This window comes from Medicago sativa, chromosome 3, assembly GCF_051527215.1.
Source record: "Medicago sativa cultivar Bolivia chromosome 3, Bolivia_mono, whole genome shotgun sequence".
NCBI lineage: Eukaryota > Viridiplantae > Streptophyta > Magnoliopsida > Fabales > Fabaceae > Medicago > Medicago sativa.
In genome coordinates, this window is record NC_140751.1 from 25,484,161 (window position 1) to 25,491,594 (window position 7,434).

A 7,434-nucleotide genomic window follows, 5' to 3' on the forward strand; every position below is an offset into this window, starting at 1 on the left:
AAAAAAGATGCAACGCTGTTTCCTCCACCCTTCTGCACAATACACAATTTCTCGATTCCTCCACATTCAACACTCCTCTATACGCTAGATTCACCCTTGTCGAAATTCTATCAAGTAGCATAGTCCAAGCGATTGCCAAAACCTTGGACGGGGTTTTGCATTTCCAAAGGTAACCAAAAACATGCGCATCACCATCGGGGATATTATCCTCAATCAAAAACAACCTCTCGAGTAGTTTATAACAATAGTTCACCGAAAAACCTCCCCCTTCCTCTGGTTTCCAACACCACTGATCACTCCCTTCCCTCAACACCACTCCGTCCAACATAAGAACAAGATTTTATCTGCAAACAGTTCAGCCATCTATTCTTTATCTGCCAAGGAACTATATTAGGTGACTTGACTTTCAAGTTAGCCAACTTTGAATCACTTTCAATCCAGAGATGAGTCCATCTTTTCTCAACAGCATATTCCATAGCAAAAATCACTCCCATAAGCTCAGCATAAAAGGCATTTGCAATCCTAAATTAACTGCAAAACACCCAAGGCTTTCTCCATTTTTGTTTCCTTGTAATTTACCATTTGCATGATTTACATAGCCATTAAGTAGTATAAATTTGTATATTTGCAACCAATATAATTATAAAATGGCAAACGTACTGTTTTTACTTTCTTAAACATTCAATTTGGGGGAAGCGGGTATCACTAACACGAGACATATTAGTATAATGAGTTAAGATGGCATGACTTTCTTAAACATTCAACTTGGCCATCTACCAATGTCCCGCATGTGAATGCTGCAATGAATAATGGATAATTTTTACTGAGTTTGGTTGTGATAATGCTAATGATTTTAACTGTGATGATTGATTGTGTTTTTTTTTTTTTTGTTGTGAGTGTAACTTTGATGACCTGGCTTCTAAGAGTAAAGTGAAATACTATATGAATTATGGAGATTTTGACGGTTCCATTTGACATAGTAATGTTACTTGTTATTGGAGATTTTAAGTTGGTGTGTAGTGATGATGATGGTGATGGTGCTCTGTTGTCAAAGCGGAAAAGCGGCACGGCAAGGCCATCCCAAAAATTGACGCGGCACATAGAGCGCTATTACATGACGCGGACACTAATATTTTTAATACTAAAATACTATAATGTTGAAAAAGAATATGGGCTTGGCACCACCACTCACCTCTTCAACATCTAACCAACCTAAATCATCATCATCATCATCATCATCATCATCATCATAAACAACATCACTTTGACCATCACAAACATGAACTTCGTCTCCCAATAACCATTCACTACCAGCATTAATTTCAAGATCATCCATGAGCAGCGGATCAATATATTCATCACTTTCACGGTGTTCCTTCAAAGTTTGGTTGTACTTAACAAAAACCAATTTTTGCAACATCTCATGTTCAATCCTATTTCTTTTCTTGGAGTGAATCTATTACAAATTATAATTTAATTGTTAGTTTAAAATTTAAATAATAGATGATTACGAAACTCTAAATATAAAGAACTTAATATTATCAAGGACATACATGCTCAACAGTACTACAATTCCTCTCACGCCCCGATGCGCTACAAGTCAAACTCAATATTTTAATAGCAAGTAGTTGCAGATTTGGTGTTTTTGATCCCCACCTCTTCCACCACTAAGCTGAAATGCAATTAAAGTATCAGAATTTTAGGCTTAATTACTCTTTTGGTACCTTAACTTATTTTTTGGTTTCGTTTTGGTCCCTTAAGTTATTAACGTTACAATTTGGTCCCTTAACTTACTTTTTGGTTTCGTTTTGGTCCCTTAACTATTAAAAGTTTCGTTTTGGTCCCTTAACTTATTTTTTTGTTTCGATTTGGTCCCTTAACTTATTTTTTGGTTTCGTTTTGGTCCCTTAACTTATTTTTTGGTTTCGTTTTGGTCCCATAACTCTAATACATTCATCCTAACGTAAATGACCAAAGTGGTTGACGGAGGAAGAGTTAAGGGACCAAAACGAAAGCAAAAAATAAGTTAAGGGACCAAAACGAAACCAAAAAATAAGTTAAGGGACCAAAACGAAACTTTTAATAGTTAAGGGACCAAAACGAAACCAAAAAGTAACTTAATGGACCAAATTATAACGTTAATAACTTATGGGACCAAAATGTAACCAACAAATAACTTAAGGGACCAAATCATTAATTAAGCCTAGAATTAACATATAAAATATTATTTTAATAGCAAGTAGTTGCAGATTTGGTGTTTTTGATCCCCACCTCTTCCACCACTAAGCTGAAATGCAATTAAAGTATTAGAATTAACATATAAAATATATCATGTGACTAATTTTTTTACGAAATAACAATCACTTGTAACCAGGAGATGTATGCTTATTCTCTATGTGCTTTATTGCTTCTTCCAATCTAAAGTTACCTAAACAAGCCCTATACTTTGATAAATCTCTATGGATGTCATCCAAATTTTCAAGAGAAGAAGAAAGCTTTCTAATGCATTCATAAAGGCAATCCAACAACGGATCATCATTCTCCATTTGTGGATTGTTATAAAAGTGCTTTGGATTCAGATAATGTCCAACTGCATGCAACGAATAATGTAGTTGAACACTCCACCTTCTGTCAACAATATCAAGGATTGGTTTGTACTTGCTTTCATTGTCACCGAAGTTTTTTCTTAATTTGATTCCTTGCATCCACCATTGCTTGATATACGAAACTCATTGCAGGGTTTTTTTCATTATCAACCAGCCTAAGTACTTTTATAAGAGGCCCCATAGCTTTAAGAACGTGAACAATATCATCCCAAAATGAGACTTGAATGACAATAGCAGTTGCCTTCCTACCCTTGGCTTCATCACTCACCTTTAAGTCCGACCACTCTTGAGAAGTGAACATGGTTCTAATTTTTTGTTTTAGGTTGTGCAACCTTTGCAATTAAAGAATGTTTGTTGCAAACCTTGTGACTCCATGTCTAATCAACTCCATTTCAGCTTTCTCCCTCAACAAGTTCAAAACCAAAGAACGGTTATAGATGAAACCGACAAGACTAATTCCTTGTGCTACAACCTTCTTTACTTTTGGAATCTTTCCGATCACTTCTAGTATTAAATCTATACAATGTGCAGCACATGGAGTCCAAAAGATTTTCGGTCTCGAAGCTTGAAGAAGATTACCTATACAAAAATATTTTTGAAGACAATTAAAGAATGTAATGATAAATAAAATGTTTGGCATAAAGTAATTGAAGGAAGTAGAAAACCTTATCGGCCAAAACATAATTGCTCTCGTTGTTCAGAAAGTTGATGAAGCACCATGACACCATTCGTTTTCCACATTAATCTTCCAAAGCTTTTTCCTTCATCGTTCATCGAAAACTATAACAACTCCAGCGGAGTTTTTCCTTATTTGTACTCCTTACTCTAAAAACAATATATGAATACCTAGCACAAAAATAGGACTCTTCTATCATTACTGAGATGGTGCACTATAATATCAACGATCTGAACCATGTTCACCATCAAAAAGTGTTAAAGGATTTCAACAATCTTTCAATTTATCTTAATATATAATACTAAGGTTCACAATGCATGCTCATTATGAAACCCTAAACCTAAACCTAATCCTGCCTTTTTTGAGAGGTTTAAAAAATCTTTCTGAAAAAAGTCTCTACAGGGAGTTGAACTACCTAATCCTGCCTTTTTTGAGAGGTTTAAAAAATCTTTCTGAAAAAAGTCTCTACAGGGTTTAAAAAATCTTTCTGAAAAAAGTCTCTACAAGGAGTTGAACTCGCAACCCATAGCCTCCATCCAAGCACTTTAACCACTTGACCAGTAGTTGTTTTAGTGTTAAAAAATCGCTTCCACTAATACATTATGATTGAAATGAATGAATAGCATATCATGAACAAACCAACAATGAATTAATACAGCAGTTGATATCAACAATTAAAAAGAATACACAAGGTCAAATAATACAAGGCACAATTAACTTTTAATTTGACGTTATGCTTTTTGTTTCATTTTACGTTATACCTCCTTCACACATTCTTTACATGTTTATTATGGATTATGGATGGATGGATTCATTTCTATCACAACCTTTGAACTGCTTTTTTTTTTTTTATTCCGTAACTCATTTTTTAATTATGACCATACACTCACTCATTATATATACAACCACTAATATGATCTCAATATTTTTAGTTTCTACATTGAAAACATTGTGTATAAATATGTGATTTTGTGCATCATATTTTGGGTTTTGTTCATCATCACTTTCAAGTAACAATTGGATAGTTTATCTTCAATTTTGTATTGTTGTTTTTCCACTCACTTTTACTCTTCATCTTTTGATTATCAAAGTCTAAAACAAGAGTGTTCTATTTGTGGATTGGAGTTTGCAATAGGACAAGTTTTAGGTGGCTACATGAGGAGACATAGAGCTTCAAATATGAAAGGAAATAACAATATTCACAATTCTAATAATACTATGTGGTGGTAGTAGTCTTGATTCGCTGCAAAAGATGAAAGCTAGAAACCAGTGAGTTTTGGTGTTGGATTTGGATTTGAATCCATTTTTCAATATTTCTTGGTATTAATTATATGACGATTTATTCATTAGTGTAGGTACAATTTTTCTCTTATCTCTTGATTATTAACTGGTTTCTATGATATGATAATTGATAGGGAGTCAAGTTACTCTTAGATTGATCAAATAGTTAAGCTTCAAATATTTATTAGTCTATTTTTCGAACTTTCTTTTATATATTTTTTTATTCCTTAATGTGTATGTGGATTTTTGATTTTTTTTGTGAATAAGGATAAATGATGCTTCTATTTTTTATTTTGTTGCATCATTGATGGTGATGAAGAAACTTATTAAAAATGGTTGTTTATCGTCACTTTCTCCATGAAACTATTGGATGATTCGTCTTCAATTTGGTGTTATAGTTTTTCTTCTCTTTTTTACTCTTTATTTTTTGGATATTAATTAATACAAATTGGTAATATAAATAAGGGGTATATTTATAAATAATACTGTTTTTTTATAAAGGTGAAGACAAGTGTCTACCATTTTTTCGTATAAAAATAATAATAAACATATTACTCCAAGTATAATGATAGAGATAAACATTGTGTATGTGTAATTAAGATAAAGATAGATAAAATTGAGACGAATAAAGAATAGTGCCTCTAAAAACAATATATAGAGAAGGTTAAAGGATGTGATCCAAGTTACACATCTATCTCTCTATCTTCTATATATTTATATATCTTTGAATTTGTACATCTAAAAAAAATTTACACTATTAATTAACAACTTGACTTTCCAATTATCTTTGAAGAATTAAAGAATTAATTAATTATCAAATTGAATAGTTTCCTCCACTATTGAAAAAAAAAAAGGAACTTCCCATTCTGCATGTCACACAAAATGAAAGGAGAAAACAAAGACTTACTTGACAGTTAGTACTATATACCTCAAAGAAAAATATGTATGCTACAATTATTAAATAATTAAATCCATATGTCCACATAAAATAAATAAAAAAACGTATACACTAATCAAATTGTCAGAAAATTTAGGCAAAGTCAGTCCTAACATGATAAGAAGATTAAAATGATTATGATATCCAAAAAAAGTTCCATTCATTAGATTGGAAACTCTAAAAATGAACGTTTTAATTTTTTCAATAAAATCTTGCCCCAACTTATCTTATATATGCATGATTGCCCAACTCTACTACCATGATCATTTATGCTTTTCTGCTTTGTTAAGGTGATGTGGTTCTCCTTTTACTTTCCTTTCCTTATTTTTTGTGTTTGGGTATACATTTTCGGTCCATAATTTGGTTTTTTTTTAAGGAAGGTCCGTAAATTGGTTGATATGTTTTCTCAAAAAGAAGTTCATATATCTCACACATATAGCATATAAGATTATACATAGAGAACACATTATTTTCTTAGACTAATACAGTTTTATTTTCATATTTTATCCATAACAACAGAGAGACGTGTGATCACTAAGATGTACTTTCAAGGTTTGATACTTACTATTAAAATTTGCTTTTAAGATTGACACATATGCAATTTGTATGACCCGTGCGGCAGCACGGGTGCAAGGACTAGTGGGTTTCAGTACATGAAACCCAATTGATTCATGATTTTAGGGTTTTAGTGTAGGAAAGAGGAAAATGAAGAAAAAAAACAGTAAAACGAGAGAAGAAAATGAAAACAATTTGGGATTGAGATGTTGGTGTTATGTGATTTCCATTGTCGATGTGTCATGGTGTTACGACAAGAAGAAGAAGAATGTGATTGAAGAAGAAAAACATACGCCGGTTGCTACTTTTGTTTGATTCTATTTTTTATTTTTTAACTTAAATTATATTTATATACTTTCATTTTGTGGTTTTTTTTTTGTTATTTAAATTAGGCTAATGTTAACCAGTGCCCCGGAGTCGATTATGCCACATCAACAACAAATGTGCCACATCGTTAAAAAAGTGCGATCTCATCTAATTTTGTGCCATATTCTCTATTGGGGACAAAAACTATGTTATTTCCCCTAAAAAAAAAAACTATGTTATTTTGAAATATGGGTACCAATTCCGTAAGCAGATCAAAATAGGGGGACCGAAACTGTAACTAAACTTAATCCAAAATGAACACAGAAAAAAGAGAGAAAAAAAGTGAATTCTCCAAAAAATGAAGACTTGAACAAGAGAGAATCGGTTTGCATATGAGAAAATAAAACCAAAACAAACTGAAATATTCACAACATATACTGAGAATTGGTTTGCATATGAGAAGCAGATAATATGACCAGAGAACTGAAAATCTGAGAATTTGGGAGCATACTGCCCTGATGTAATGTTTAGTCCTAGTAAAGGGTATGATGTAAAGTTTATGATTATGACTTTGGTTCTTATTACATACTGAGAAAGCATATTATGCTTCTGAATTCAAGCAGTAACATTAAGAACACATATTGAGGCTCTTTACTCGTCCTAATATTACAATAGATAACAAAATACATGAGGTAATAAAGCTATCACAGATCATTGTAATCAGATATGTACAGCACAATCAAGACTTGATAGCTGAAAAAACCAAGGATGACAAGAAACACTTGCATTAACAAATTAAAATTTATTAAACACGTACAGTGATAAAGTAAATTAAATAAAGTGTTAGAATAATCAATTAGAAATTATAACTCTTCTCAATATATTAAAAATGTGTAGTTGGAATTGAATAATCAATTAAAAATGATAACTTTTTGCAATACTAGTGCCATATTAATTGTCTGGACACAATAATAAAAGATAAAATCTGCATACTGCAATATTTTGTGTTTGAACCAAGATGTTTTGTCTTGTCCTCTTTCTCTGTATTGCCCCTGCAAAAAGTGATAAGGTTT

The 7,434-nt window shown here is 32.0% G+C and overlaps 1 pseudogene; it reads right to left on the bottom strand.

The window, feature by feature from the left end:
- Window positions 1-293: 293 nt before the first annotated feature.
- On the bottom strand, window positions 294-4,056 carry LOC146936655 (uncharacterized; annotated as a pseudogene).
- Window positions 4,057-7,434: the final 3,378 nt, after the last annotated feature.